This window comes from Triticum dicoccoides, chromosome 4A (genome assembly GCF_002162155.2).
Source record: "Triticum dicoccoides isolate Atlit2015 ecotype Zavitan chromosome 4A, WEW_v2.0, whole genome shotgun sequence".
In the NCBI taxonomy this organism is placed as follows: domain Eukaryota; kingdom Viridiplantae; phylum Streptophyta; class Magnoliopsida; order Poales; family Poaceae; genus Triticum; species Triticum dicoccoides.
The window spans coordinates 597,631,719-597,648,536 of record NC_041386.1 but is presented as its reverse complement, the minus strand read 5'-3'; positions in this window follow the sequence as shown (position 1 = coordinate 597,648,536).

Below are 16,818 nucleotides of genomic sequence, written 5' to 3'. Positions count from 1 at the left end.
TCTGGGTACTACAATCGCTTGAATCAAGTGGGAGTTAATCTTCCAGATAAAATAGTGATTGACAGAATTCTCTAGTCACCATCACCAAGTTAGTAGAACTTCGTGATGAACTATAGTATGCAAGGGATGATGAAAACGATTCCCGAGCTTTTCATGATGATGAAATCGACGAAGGTAGAAATCAAGAAAGAGCATCAAGTGTTGATGATTAACAAGACCACTAGTTTCAAGAAAAGGGCAAAGGGAAAGAAAGGGAACTTCAATAAGAACGGCAAGCAAGTTGCTGCTCAAGTGAAGAAGCCCAAGTCTTGTCCTAAGCCTGAGACTAAGTGCTTCTACTTCAAAGGGACTGGTCACTGGAAGCGGAACTGCCCCAAGTATTTGGCGGATAAGAAGGATGGCAAAGTGAACAAAGGTATATTTGATATACAGATTATTGATGTGTATTTTACTAATGTTCGTAGCAACCCCTCGGTATTTGATACTGGTTCAGTTGCTAAGAGTAGTAACTCGAAACAGGAGTTGCAGAATGAACAAAGACTAGTTAAGGGTGAAGTGACGATGTGTGTTGGAAGTGGTTCCAAGATTGATATGATCATCATCGCACACTCCCTATACTTTCAGGATTAGTGTTGAACCTAAATAAGTGTTATTTGGTGTTTGCGTTGAGCATGAATATGATTTGATCATGTTTATTGCAATATGGTTATTCATTTAAGTAAGACAATAAATTGTTGTGCTGTTTATATGAATAAAACCTTCTATGGTCATACACCCAATGAAAATGGTTTGTTGGATCTCGATCGTGGTGATACACATTTTCATAATATTGAAGCCAAAAGATGCAAAGTTAATAATGATAGTGAAACTTATTTGTGGCACTGCCGTTTAGGTCATATTGGTGTAAAGCGCATGAAGAAAATCCATGCTGATGGGCTTTTGGAATCACTTGATTATGAATCAGTTGATGGTTGCGAACCATGCCTCATGGGCAAGATGACTAAGACTCCGTTCTCCGGAACAATGGAGCGAGCAATAGATTTGTTGGGAATCATACATACTGATGTATGTGGTTCGATGAATATTGATGCTCGCGGCAGGTATCGTTATTTTCTGACCTTCATAGATGATTTGAGCAGATATGGGTATATCTACTTGATGAAACATAAGTCTGAAACATTTGAAAAGTTCAAAAAACTTCAGAGTGAAGTGGAAAATCATCGTGACAAGAAAATAAAATTTCTACGATCTGATCGCAGAGACAAATATTTGAGTTACGAGTTTGGTCTTCAATTAAAACAATGTGGAATAGTTTCACAAAATCATGCCACCTGGAACACCACAGCATAATGGTGTGTCCGAACGTCATAACCGTACTATTATTGGATATAGTGCAATCTATGATGTTTCTTACCGATTAACCACTATAGTTTTGAGGTTATGCATTAGAGACAACTACGTTCACGTTAAATAGGGCACCATCTAAATACGTTGAGACGACACCGTATGAGCTATGTTTTGGCAAGAAACCTAAGCTGTCGTTTCTTAAAGTTTGAGGTTGCAATGCTTATGTGAAAAAGTTTCAACTTGATAAGCTCAAACACAAATCGGAGAAGTGCGTCTTCATAGGATACCCAAAAGAAAATGTTGGGTACACCTTCTATCACAGATCCGAAGACAAGATATTCATTGCTGAGAATGGATCCTTTCTAGAGAAGGAGTTTCTCTTGAAAGAAGTGAGTGGGAGGAAAGTAGAACTTGATGAGGTAACTGTACCTGCTCCCTTATTGGAAAGTAGTTCATCACAGAAATCTGTTCCTATGACTACTACACCAATTAGTGAGGAAGCTAATGATTATGATCATGTAACTTCAGATCAAGTTACTACCGAACCTCGTAGGTAAACCAGAGTGAGATCCGCACCAGAGTGGTATTGTAATCCTGTTCTGGAGGTCATGTTACTTGACCATGACGAACCTACGAACTATGAGGAAGTGATGATGAGCCCAGATTCCGCGAAATGGCTTGAGTCCATGAAATCTGAGATGAGATCCATGTATGAGAACAAAGTATGGACTTTGATTGACTTGCCCATTGATCGGCGAGCCATTGAGATTAAATGGATCTTCAAGAGGAAGACAGACGCTGATAGTAGTGTTACTATCTGCAAAGCTAGAATTGTCGCAAAAGGTTTTCGATAAGTTCAAGGTGTTGACTACGATGAGAGTTTCTCACTCGTATCTATGCTTAAGTCTGTCCAAATCATGTTAGCAATTGCCGCATTTTATGAAATCTGGCAAATGGATAAACAAAACCACATTCCTGAATGGATTTATTAAAGAAGAGTTGTATATGATGCAACCAGAAGGTTTTGTCAATCCTAAAGGTGCTAACAAAATATGCAAGCTCCAGCGATCCATCTATGGACTGGTGCAAGCATCTCAGAGTTGGAATATACGCTTTGATAAGTTGATCAAAGCATATAGTTTTATACAGACTTGCGGTGAAGCCTGTATTTACAAGAAAGTGAGTGGGAGCACTACAACATTTCTGATAAGTATATGTATGACATATTGTTGATTGGAGATGATGTAGAATTATTCTGCAAAGCATAAAGGAATGTTTGAAAGGAGTTTTTTCAAAGAAAGACCTCGGTGAAGCTGCTTACATATTGAGCATCAAGATCTATAGAGATAGATCAAGACACTTGATAAGTTTTTCAATGAGTACATACCTTGACAAGATTGTGAAGTAGTTCAAAATGGAACAGCCAAAGAAGGAGTTCTTGCCTGTGTTACAATGTGTGAAGTTGAGTAAGATTCAAAACCCGACCACGGCAGAAGATAGAGAGAGAATGAAAGTCATTCCCTATGCCTCAGCCATAGGTTCTATAAAGTATGCCATGCTGTGTACCAGAACTATTGTATACTCTGCCTTGAGTTTTGCAAAGGAGTAAAATAGTGATCTAGGAGTAGATCACTGGACATTGGTCAAAATTATCCTTAGTGGAATAAGGATATGTTTCTCAATTATGGAAGTGACAAAATGTTCGTCGTAAAGGGTTACGTTGATGCAAATTTTGACACTGATCCAGATGACTCTAAATCTCAATCTGGATACATATTGAAAGTGGGAGCAATTAGCTAGAGTAGCTCTGTGAAGAGCATTGTTGACATAGAAATTTGCAAAATACTTACGGATCTGAATGTGGCAGACCCGTTGACTAAACTTCTCTCACAAGCAAAAAATGATCACACCTTAGTACTCTTTGGGTGTTAATCACATAGCGATGTGAACTAGATTATTGACTCTAGTAAACCCTTTGGGTGTTGGTCACATGTGGATGTGAACTATGGGTGTTAATCACATGGTGATGTGAACTATTGGTATTAAATCACATGGCGATGTGAACTAGATTATTGACTCTAGTGCAAGTGGGAGACTGAAGGAAATATGCCCTAGAGGCAATAATAAAGTTATTATTTATTTCCTTATATCATGATAAATGTTTATTATTCATGCTAGAATTGTATTAACCGGAAACATAATACATGTGTGAATACATAGACAAACAGAGTGTCACTAGTATGCCTCTACTTGACTAGCTCGTTGATCAAAGATGGTTATGTTTCCTAACCATAGACATGAGTTGTCATTTGATTAACGGGATCACATCATTAGGAGAATGATGTGATTGACTTGACCCATTCAGTTAGCATAGCACTTGATCGTCTAGTTTGTTGCTATTGCTTTCTTCATGACTTATACATGTTCCTATGACTATGAGATTATGCAACTCCCGTTTACCAGAGGAACATTTTGTGTGCTATCAAACGTCACAACGTAACTGGGTGATTATAAAGGTGCTCTATAGGTGTCTCCGAAGGTACTTGTTGGGTTGGCATATCTTGAGATTAGGATTTGTCACTCCGATTGTCGGAGAGGTATCTCTGGGCCCTCTCGGTAATGCACATCACTTAAGCCTTGCAAGCATTGCAACTAATGAGTTAGTTGCGGGATGATGTATTACGGAACGAGTAAAGAGACTTGCCGGTAACGAGATTGAACTAGGTATTGAGATACCGACGATCGAATCTCGGGCAAGTAACATACCGATGACAAAGGGAACAACGTATGTTGTTATGCGGTCTGACCGATAAAGATCTTCGTAGAATATGTGGGAGCCAATATGAGCATCCAGGTTTTGCTATTGGTTATTGACTGGAGACGTGTCTCGGTCATTGAGGGAGTCCTGGATTAGGGGGTGTCCGGATGGCCAGACTATACTTTCATCCGGACTCCTGGACTATGACGATACAAGATTGAAGACTTCGTCCCGTGTCTGGAAGGGACTTTCCTTGGCGTGGAAGGCAAGCTTGGCGATACGGATATGTAGATCTCCTACCATTGTAACCGACTCTATGTAACCGTAACCCTATCCGGTGTCTATATAAACCGGAGGGTTTTAGTCCGTAGGACAACACATTCATACACAACAATCATACCATAGGCTAGCTTCTAGGGTTTAGCCTCTCTGATCTCATGGTAGATCTACTCTTGTACTACCCATATCATCAATATTAATCAAGCAGGACGTAGGGTTTTACCTCCATCAAGAGGGCCCGAACCTGGGTAAAACTTCGTGTCCCTTGCCTCCTGTTACCATCCGGCCTAGACGCACAGTTCGGGACCCCCTACCCGAGATCCACCGGTTTTGACACCGACATTGGTGCTTTCATTGAGAGTTCCTCTGTGTCGTCACCGTTAGGCTTGATGGCTCCTACGATCATTAATAGCGACGCAGTCTAGGGTGAGACCTTCCTCCCCGGACAGATCTTCGTCTTCGGCAGCTTCGCACTACGGGCCAATTCACTTGGCCATCTGGAGCAGATCGAAAGCTATGCCCCTGGCCGTCAGGTCAGATTTGGAAGTTTAAACTACACGGATGACATCCGCGGGGACTTGATCTTCGACGGATTCGAGCCACTGCCGAGCGCGCCGCACTGTCACGACGAGCATGATCTAGCTCTGCCGCCGAATAGTGCCCTGGAGGCCGCACCCGCATCGGCTTCGACCCTTAATTCGGACCTTACTGCGCCGACCGAGGATGGGTGGTTGGACGCCGCCTCGGGGGCTGCGTTCCCAACGGCGATCGAGCCGAACACCAGCCCCGCACTCCGCGAGACTCGTGACTCCAGGGAGCCAGACTCCTCTCCGGACTCCCAACCCTCCGCGCCCCTGCCAATCGAATCCGATTGGGCGCCGATCATGGAGTTTACTGCCACGGATATCTTTCAGCACTCGCCTTTCAGCGATATTTTGAAGACACTAAAGTCTCTTTCTCTATCAGGAGAGCCCTGGCCGAGCTATGGTCCGCAAGGTTGGGATACGGACAATGAAGAAATTCAAAGCCCACCCACCACCCACTTTATAGCCATCGTCGATGATTTAACCAATATGATCGACTTTGACTCCGAAGATATCGACGGTATGGACGCCGACGCAGGAGATGATGAAGAACCAGCGCCTATTGATCCCTGGAAAGCCACCTCGTCATATGACGTATACATGGTGGACGCACCAAAAGATGATGACGAGGAGCGGAAGGGCGCACCGAAGGCTTGTTCCCTCGAGAAGCAGTCAAAGCGGCGACGCAAGCGCCGCCCCAAATCCCGCCTTGACAGAAATAACGATCACACAGACCCAGCGCTGGAGCAGGGTGAACCGCTGCCGGACAATGGCAATCCGGACAATCAAACCGAACAAACAAATTCTATCAAGGATAATAGTCCGGACGACATAATGCCGGACAGGCACGCAGAGCAGCAGAATGCCCGTAAAAGGCTTGTTGCCACCGCGAGGAGTCTCAAAAAGCAGAAGCAAAGGCTCAGGGCTTCGCAAGACACACTCCAAATCAGATGGAGTAAAATACTCAACACGGCAGCAAGGTACGGCGACAATCGCCCCTCCAAGAGCTACCCAAAGCGGAAGCTGCTACCTGAATTCGATGAGGAGGCCTCAGACCCTCCACAACCAAACATCAAAGCAGCCACTTGGCCAGATAGACGACCCCTCTACCAACACAGGGCAGCATACAACGCCACTCACAGTGCAACACGCGACCCATGCGAGGGCTTGCACCCAAAGGACGACGCAACAAGATCCATCTATGGACCATGCAAGCGCGCCCCAGCATACAATGGAATACAACAAACATCCGAACAATGCGGTACACCCAGCTACAGGGGTGCCGCACACCCCTTGTGTTTCAGCGTTGAGGTGCTGGACCATGAATTTCCAGAGGGATTCAAACCCGTAAACATAGAGGCATACGACGGAACAACAGACCCTGGGGTCTGGATTGAGGACTACATCCTTCATATCCATATGGCTCGAGGAGATGATCTCCACGCCATCAAGTACTTACCCCTCATGCTCAAAGGGCCAGCTCGTCACTAGCTTAAAGGCCTCCCCGAAAGCTCCATTGGAAGTTGGGAACAGCTCGAAGACGCCTTTCGGGCAAATTTTCAAGGGACTTATGTCCGACCTTCGGATGCGGATGATTTGAGTCATATAACTCAACAGCCCGAAGAGTCAGCCCGAAAGCTTTGGAACAGGTTTCTTACTAAAAAGAACCAGATTGTCGACTATCCGGACGCCGAAGCCTTGGCAGCTTTTAAGCATAGCATCCGTGACAAATGGCTCGCCAGACACCTCGGCCAAAATAAGCCGAGAACGATGGCCGCATTAACAAACCTCATGACCCGCTTTTGCGCGGGTGAGGACAGCTGTCTAGCTAGATGCAGCACCAGCGATCCCAGTACATCTGAAGTTAGAGATGGAAACGGGAAATCACGGCGCAACAACAATAACAAACGCCGGAATAAAGAAGACATCACGAAGGGCACGACAGTAAACTACGGATTCAAAAGCTCTCGGTCAGGTCAGCAAAAGGTGCCCTCTAAAGGCACCAGGGATGAACTATCCAGCCTCAACAAAATTCTGGACCAAGTATGTCAGATCCATAGTACCCCTGGTAAACCTGCTAATCATACCCACAGAGATTGTTGGGTCTTCAAGCAGTCCGGCAAGCTCAACGCCATACACAAGGGGGAGGATACACCAAGTGAAGACGAGGACGAGCCTCCCAAGCAAGACACTGGGGAACAAAAGAAATTTCCACCAGAAGTCAAAATAGTAAACTTGTTACACGTGATCAAGGGAAACAATGCGGCACTCCCAGAGAAATATGCCCAAGTGCCTATCACCGTGAAGTCCTGCCACTGGTCGTCTCAACCGATCACTTTCGACCATCGCGATTACTCAGCAAGTATCCGGCGTGCAGGATGGGCTGCCTTGGTATTAGACCCAGTAATTGGCGGATATCACTTCACACGAGTATTGATGGACGGTGGCAGCAATCTAAACCTAATATATCAGGATACAATCCGCGGGATGGGGTTAGACCCAACAAAAAATCGCCATAGCAATACTACCTTTAAAGGAGTAACGCCAGGCCCAGGGGTTCGCTGTACGGGCTCCCTACTACTACAAGTTATATTCGGCTCCCCCTATAACTTCCGTCGCGAGCATTTAACCTTCCACATCGCTCCGTTTCGAAGTGGCTATCAAGCACTCCTCGGACGCGAAGCTTTCACTCGCTTTAATGCAATACCACACTATGCCTCCTTCACACTCAAGATGCCTGGTGCACGGGGCATCATTTCAGTGAACGGAAATACCAAGCGATCTCTGCGCGCCGAAGAGAGTGCGGCTGCCTTGGCAGCTGCACACTAAAGGCGCCCGAACCGCCGAAAGCATCCAATAGGTCATCAAGACCTCAGACACAACTAACCAAGTCCTGCGCCGCTATTTATACCGAATAAATGGTCACACCCCTATTTGTCAATGCAAGGGGCTCAACGCGCGCATACAAGTGGCAATCTTTTCTCATCTTGAATTATACATGGTTTCTTTAAAAACTATCTTTTTGCACGACAACTTTTTCACCTAAATTCCTGTCTTTTACAGACGATCATCATGCTACACCCGTCCAGGATATGGCACAATGGAGACACAGGCGCAGACGTGCAGCAGGGACCCGCTCCAAGGATTCTTTTTAGATTAAGAACCTGCGTAAACCTTTTTTACTCTCTCTTGTTGATACATATCCACCATTGAGAAGGATGCTGACGTCTTGGCATGTGGCCACACCAGAACAATGCACGTACCTGGACACAAGGGGCTTCTTACAAAGGCCATTATTCAGGCCCGGTTTATACCACAAAGACCGAATACCTTAGGGAGTGTTCGGCGTCGCGAGTTTGGCCCTATATGCATCAGCTCCGAATCAATGTCTTTGGTCAAATGTTGGGTTTGCCCGGCTCCTGTGTTTTGGTGCCTTACGTTCCGCTTTACCGGCTAAGGTAGCACCAGGAGAACTACTGCGATTGTTCCCTGGTTCATCCGGACGAGCACCTCAGTAGAGAAAGCCGAAAACTGACTGTCATGATATAGCGTGAGACTGGTCAACCACTCGATGACCTGTTGGAATGTTAGAATTCCTCCGCCTTAACGAAGGGCTGTTTTCCGGCTAGGCATGTACGCACCCCGGGATCGGGAGAGTGCGGAGCCACCAGGGGCTATCTAGTAGCCCCACTGTCAAACTCCTATGGCTAAGTGAAAGTGCTAAAGCATTATAGTCCGGTTGCCTCGCTCGCTCCGCTATCACCTCCTTAATAGGACCAAGACGTTGGGTTAAGTGTGAATGCGTGTTTTTGCGAGAACCTCCGCATTATATGCGTGGGGGTTGAAGCCGACGGCTGCAATCTTTCAGGTTATACACATGTATACATAAACGGCCGCCCAGGAGGCATCATATTACTTTCAGGCAAAAGTATAAAAATAGCCTTGTAAAACTTTGTAAAAGTATTTCGCTTACAATGAGATTACATATCACTCAAACATAATATTTTTTGAGCACTGGGTCTCTATCAAATGAGCACCCTCAAGAACTTCTTCAAGTAGTGCTCAGCAGCCATTCGACCTATGGCCGAATCCCGCGCTGCAACAGTGGTGGCATCCATTTCCGCCCAACATGCTTTAACACAGGCAAAGGCCATCCATGAGCCCTCTATGCACGCCGACCTCTTCATCGCAATGATGCGCGGCACCACGTCAAGGAGCTGCTGCACCAAGCTGAAATAGCTGTTCGGTTTTGGCCTTTCCGGTCATAGCTGATCCACAGCAGACCTCATGGCATGTCCGGACAACCTATTCAGTTCGGCCCATTCGGCTAATTGGTCAGTCAATGAAAGTGGACGCTCGGGAGAATGGAATTGTGTCCAAAACAGCTGGTCCACTTCATGGTCCGTTTGACCCTGGAAGTACTTGACCGCATCGGCAGCGCTCGCCGCCAAATCCATATACACATCCTCTGAACTCCACAGCCGATCCAGAGGGGCATACCGTGGATCTCCGAACTTCCTCCATAACATAAAGGATTTCCCAGCTACAATACCCCCGGCTTCCCGCAGCTCCTCCTTCTTCGCCCTCATAGCAGAGCGGATGCCCTTTTTCGTCGCAGCAGCCCTCTCAAGGTCCGATGCCTTCGCCAAGTTTTCCTTTTCAAGAACCCGACAATGGTCGGCGGTGGCTTTTAATTTCGTGGCCATCTTGGCCATCTTATCTTGGCTCTCGCCATGCGCGGCCTTCTCGTCTTGCAACTCTTCGGTCGCCTTCAAAGCAACCGCATTACCAAACCTCGCTTGTTCCTTTGCTCGGGAAGTTCTGCCTGCAAGGCTTCAACAGTGACAGCTCCATCTGCAGTCACAACATATTAAAGGTACTGGCATCATGCTGCTCTTACTATGTGGCGTTTACCAGACAATGACACTTACCCTGTGCCTCGTCAAGCCTTTTGTTAACAAGCTCGATGTCGGCGTCTGCCGCATCCAACTGCCGTTTTAAATAGGCAAACTCGCTAGTCCGGCTAGCCACCGGAGCTTCCATCACCTGCACATAGGGGCAGTATGGTTATTACCTGGGAATATGATCCTCTGTTCGTCGTCGTTTCCGACGACCACCAGAGTCTCAGGGGCTACTATCTATACAGGGCACACCTAGCATGTGCAGGACTATTATACATTATTTTACGTACCTCAAAGCCTGTCAATAGACTCATAAAAGCTTTATGCAATCCGCTTTCGGCGGACAAGATTCTCTCCATCACCGTATTCATCAGCATACGGTGTTCATCTGAGATGGCCGCTCGCCCCACCAACTCCCTCAGAACATCCGATCGCGCACCAGACGGTGCCGGGCTCTTTTGTCTGCTCTCTTCGGGAGCCGGACACTGGGAGCTTTGGGGGTCAATGGGATTATCTTCTGGCCTCACCGGATTCGGAGAGGCCCTCCGCGACGACACTTCGGGGTCGCCCGCTTCCGGAGCGGAGGAGTCCGGAGGAGGCGTTTCGCTCTCCATCATCTCTGGAAGAAGAACCCCCGAAGATGAACTCATTTGAGAGGGGCTAAGGCCCGAACTGCTATTAAAGTATTTCGGGTCACTTATGACTCGCTGGAGGATTGATCCCCCCGCGGACTTGGTGCGGCAAAAGCACCCCCCGAGGTAGGACCCTCTGTGGGAGACTTCTTCTCCCGTTTGGAAGCTTCGGCTTCCGAATCCCTGGGCACAGTCCTTTTCCTCCTCCGGTCGTCTTCCTTCATGGAGACGCTCGCTCCCTTGGTTAGAATGGGCAGCGTTGGGGGCCCGCGTCCGCCCGTATTATCCTTCCCAGTATCTTCCTTCAAGGGCTCCGGGCAGGGTGTGACCTGGAGCATCTTTTCCAATACCGGATTGTCCAAACCCTCAGGGAGGGGGGCCGAACACCGAATCAACTTCGCCTTTGTTATCCAGTCCTGGTCAAAAAGCGAACTCTCAGAAATAACTTCGTAACAAATGAGAGATAGTATGTTTAGCCGAAAGATTCCTTACTTGTTCGGCGGCACGGTTACTGCTTAGGCCCACGTCCTCGGTGATTTCCGGACACTCTACCTGAGGTCCGAATAATTACTTGTACATCTCCTCGTGCGTCAGGCCAAGGAAATTCTGAATGACACGCGGTCCTTCGGGATTGAACTCCCACAAGGGAAGGGGCCAGCGTTTGCAAGGCTGGACTTGACGAACCAGCATAACTTGTATTACCGCAACCAAACTAAAATCTCCATTGAAGAGATGTCGAATACGGCTTTGCAGTATAGGCACGTCCTTGGCTGGACCCCAGCTCAGACCTCTGCTGATCCATGGCATCTGTTGTGGTGGACGGCGCGAGCGGAAAACAGGGGCAGCCGCCCACTTGGCACTTCTAGGAGCCGTGATGTAGAACCACTCATGTTGCCACAATTCAGACACCTCTGGAATGGAACCTTTGTGCCAGGGGGCTCCCGTCATCTTGCGTATTGAGGCACCTCCGCACGCTGCATGTTGCCCCTCGATCATATTCGGCTTTACTTCTAAAGTCTTGAGCCACATGCCAAAGTGAGGGGTAACCCAGAGGAAGGCCTCGCACACGACAATAAATGTCGTGATATGAAGAAAGGAGTCCGGAGCTAGATCATGGAAATCTAGCCCGTAATAATACATCAAACCCCTAAAGAAAGGATCTAGAGCAAGGCCTAGACCTCGGAGGAAGTGGGAGACGAACACGACGTTCTCGTTGGGTTTGGGGGAGGGGACGGCCTGCCCTCGGGCAGGCAGCCGATGCAAAACCTCGGCGGTCAGATATCTGGCCTCCCTCAACCTTTTGATGTCTTCTTCCGTGATGGAGGAAGGCATCCATCGGCCTTGAAGGCTAGATCCGGACATGATTGAGGGTTCGGAGCACCTGACCTGAACCTTGGGTATTTGAACTTGAGGTGGGGGAAGGATTCGATTGAGCACGGGAGGGAAAAATTAAAAACCTTGTCCCTTTATAAAGAGGGTGAATATCAAGCGTCCTTTCCATGGCCGTTTGGACTTGCCTATAGTCTAGGAGTCCTAGAAGCGGTTGTGTTACCCACGCCCGTATTGATGAGAATCCCGAAATAAGGGGACACGATCTCTGCTTTAACAAGACGTGCCAAGGAAACCACCTTGCATAACACGCTGAGGTGGGACAATAAAACGATTCGAATAAAGGCTTGGCCGTGGTGTGATGTCACACTACGGAATACGTCAGCAGATTAGATTTGTGTAAATATTATTCTCTCTATGGCAATATGTGGAAACTTATTTTGCAGAGCCGGGCACTATCTTTGTGTTCAAAATCTTCTATGAAGTACTTGGAGGAGGAACCCGCCTTGCAATGCCGAAGACAATCTACGCGCCGGACTCGTCGTCATTGAAGCCTGGTTCAGGGGCTACTGAGGGAGTCCTGGATTAGGGGGTGTCCGGATGGCCGGACTATACCTTCAGCCGGACTCCTGGACTATGAAGATACAAGATTGAAGACTTTGTCCCGTGTCCGGAAGGGACTTTCCTTGGCGTGGAAGGCAAACTTGGCGATACGGATATGTAGATCTCCTACCATTGTAACCGACTCTATGTAACCCTAACCCTATCCGGTGTCTATATAAACCAGAGGGTTTTAGTCCGTAGGACAACACATTCATACACAACAATCATACCATAGGCTAGCTTCTAGGGTTTAGCCTCTCTGATCTCGTGGTAGATCTACTCTTGTACTACCCATATCATCAATATTAACCAAGTAGGACGTAGGGTTTTACCTCCATCAAGAGGGCCCGAATCTGGGTAAAACTTTGTGTCCCTTGCCTCCTATTACCATCCGGCCTAGACGCACAGTTTGGGACCCCCTACCCGAGATCCGCCGGTTTTGACATCGACAGTCATGTCTACATTGTTCTCGAACCCGTAGGGTCTACACGCTTAAGGTTTCGATGACAGTTATATGATGAGTTTATGAGTTTTGATGTACCGAAGGAGTTCGGAGTCCCGGATGAGATCGGGGACATGACGAGGAGTCTCGAAATGGTCGAGACGTAAAGATCGATATATTGGACGATTATATTCGGACATCGGAAAGGTTCCGAGTGATTTGGGTATTTTTCGGAGTACCGCAGAGTTACGGAATTCGCCGGGGAGTATATGGGCCTTATTGGGCCATACGGGAATAGAGGAGAGAGACCAAAAAGAAGGAGGTGCGCGCCCCCCTCTGGTCCGAATTGGACAAGGGGTGCAACCCACTTTTCCTTGTTCCTCTCCCCCTCTTTCCTTCTCTCCTACTCCAACAAGGGAAGGAGGAGTCCTACTCCCGGTGGGAGTATGACTCCCCCCTTGGCGCGCCCTCCTCCTAGGCTGGCCGCCTCCCCCCTTGCTCCTTTATATACAGGGGCAGGGGCACCCCATAGACACAACAATTGATCATTGATCTCTTAACCGTGTGCGGTGCCCCCCTCCATCATAATCCTCGATAATATTGTAGCGGTGCTTAGGCGAAGCCCTGCGATGGTAGAATATCAAGATCGTCACCACGCCGTCATGCTGACGGAACTCTTCCCCGACATTCTGCTAGATCGGAGTCTGGGGATCGTCATCGAGCTGAACGTGTGCTAGAACTCGGAGGTACCTTAGTTTCGGAGCTTGATCGGTCGGGCCGTGAAGACGTACGACTACATCAACCGCGTTGTCATAACGCTTCCGCTTTCGGTCTACGAGGGTACGTGGACACCACTCTCCCCTCTCGTTGCTATGCATCACCATGATCTTGCATGTACGTAGGTTTTTTTTTGAAATTACTACGTTCCCCAACAGTGTGCACTTTGATGAGCTAGGCATATGTTTAGTTGCACGAGCTACCTCCTTGATTGCCTGTACCTCGGCTGCGAAAGCCGCGGCCTGCTCCTCCGTTCGGAGGGAACGTTTGGTGTTAGTATTTACTGTAATAATACCATTTGGTTGTGGCATTTTTAGCTTTAAGTATGCATAATGCGGGACTACGTTAAGGCGTGCAAATGATGTGCGCCCTAGTAGCGCGTGGTATCCGCTCCGAAAGGGGACGATATCAAAGATTAACTCTTCGCTCCGGAAGTTCTTGGGTGACCCGAAGACTAGCTTCAACACCCGGTATGACACCCTTAAAGGTCAAAGGCCGATTGTCGGCTCTAAGACCGATCTGGTCATAAACCAGGTCTGACCATGTGAGATCGATAAGCTCTGTATGCTATCAACCATGTCGTTTAGGTGAGATAATTCCTTGGGGTTCACGGGCTGGATATAAGTGGGGCCAACTTGAAGTACAATTGGTGAGTCGCTTTACGCGTTCTTAGCCTCGTGTGGGGCTAGGGTTGATTTCGGATCTCATACCAGAGTTGGTTCTGAATACAATGCAGTATTGGAAGCCGGGTCCAGACCAACGTCGGGACTTGACGCTGTGACGAGGTCGCCCGAGGCGGGGGTGATTGATTCCTCCGCTCGGTCTAGCGGTTCCAGGGGGGCTGGTCCGACGTCCTTGTGGGAGATCGGTTCTGGGATCGAGTCCCCGATGTCTGATAAGTCCTCGATCTGGCCTGGCATCTAGCCTGAAAGGATGAGCTCGCCATGGTAATCTGCGGTGTATTCCAAGCCTCTGAAAGTCACGACCTGATCCGGGGCGTAATTCTCGATGGGAGCCAAATGGCCAGCAGAGTCAGCGCAAAGGACCATGATGCCGAATATGAAAAGTTGGCCGGGGATAAAGATGTCCCCGTAGCCAGTGCCGCAGTTAATCTGCAGATGAGCCATTGATCCTTTCATTGATCTCATAGGGGAACACTCAATGAAAGCACCCATGTCGATCGTAAGGACGGCAAACCTCAGGGTAGTGGGTCCGGAGCTGTGGATCTCGGATCATTTGTAACAGGGACGAAGGAGATAGTATTTACCCAGGTTCGGGCCCTCTCAAAGAGGTAATACCCTACGTCCTGCTTCAACTATATTAATGACGATGTATCGAATATAAGGTTGATCTACCTAGAGATCGTAAGGAAAGATCTAACCCTAGAGCTAGGAGAATGTAATTGTGATTGGATCCCCTCTATAGGCTAAACCCTCTAGCTTATATACATGCCAGGTAGGGCATATAGGGTTACATGGTCGTTATCCAGGGGCACACATGGAGGCGGCAGGAGATGTCTTGGAGAATACGCCAAGTCTTCGGTAGATACAGTCTTGATCATGCCCAGGCGTGTAGCTTCCGGAGTCCACCCGAATGAAAATGAGGACATTCAAGTCCACCCTGAGGTTATGGGCCGACTAGGTTGGCACCCCCTATTCCAGGACAATGTAACTAGGTTTCTTAAAGGCCTTCTTCGACAGTGTTGTCCGCCACGGACACCGACCATGCTCATCTCAAGATCGTCACTACCATAAGAATCTTTTCAATACATATTTTTGTTAGCGCTCCACAGGATATCAAAGGTCCATGAACTCCATTCACAAATCCAGTTTAACATTCTAGTTTGCGCCTGACCACACTTAGTCTAGTGATCAATGAAGATAGTACTACATTAGAACATTTATACGCTAACCAACTCGTGATAGGATGGTTAGGAGAACTATGGTATCCCCAGACCCTCGTGATTCAACTCCTAAACTTGACGCTGGTGCTCGCATTTTCCTGGATTTTATTCTAGACCTTCCGGTGAAGTGCGTTCAGTGGGAGGACACGTTCCTGTCGACTACAAAGGTGTTTGTGGTGACGTCAATATCAAGATGATGTGTCAGCTTAGTCTCTCAGAGGTGCTCATAGGGATAGGGTGTGTGTGCATGCGTTTATAGGGGTGAGTGTATGTTCATATGTATGAGTGTATGCATTTGTACTATGTAAAAAAGGAACATGTATACAAAATTTGTGCCAGACTTGTATTTATATCTGCAACCCTATAAGAAAACACAAGGAATAGTGTATAAAAACTACTAATGTAAAGTACAACTCAATTTTTTAGGCACATTGGCCTATGATGTAAATGTATCGCAAGAAAACCATGTCATCTTCAGTTCAAGAATATATCTGATGATATAAATACTAGCTTGGAACTAATGGTAGGACAGAGCGGGTCAACCAGTGCTTGGAACTCTACATTCGTTGCTTTGTTCATGATTATCTGAAGAAATGGGCTGATTGACTCGCCTCAGCCGAATTCAGGTAGAACATCTCATACCACTCCATCCTCAAATCTACACCATTTAAAGCCATCTAAGGGCACAACACTCTCTTCTTTCGACTTAACAACGTCTTTGACGAGGCGATGACTGATCTAGCGGCTTGGACCAGGGAGCTGGTTACAATGGTTGCTCTCCTGCCACAATATCTTAACCAAGCTCGACAATACATGAAGGACAAGGCACGCGGATAGAGTTTTTGTTGTTCGAGATTCAGTTTTTTTTGAAGTTGCAGTTGTATGCCCAGTTATCCGTCGCGGCACGCGCTAACCACAAATTAGCTTTTCACAATTTTGGTCCCTTTCAGGTATTCTAGTGCATGGGTGTGGTGGCATATAAAATGGACCTGCCTGAGCAAGCTCGTACACACCCCGTCAAACATGTCTCTGCAACTGCAAGCTATTATGCCGCCATCCACTATCGTGCAGCCGGAGCTGTCGACTCTCGACTTCGTCCACCTTCAGTTCCAAGCATTAACAACCATCCTTGATCGACACACAGTGAAGAGGGGTCATCAGTAAGTTGAGAAAGTCCTCATCCACTGTCCCAGCTTTTTCGCATCACCGACCTCCTTGGAAGACGTGATTCCTCTGAAGGCATGGTACCCTCGAGCATTGGCT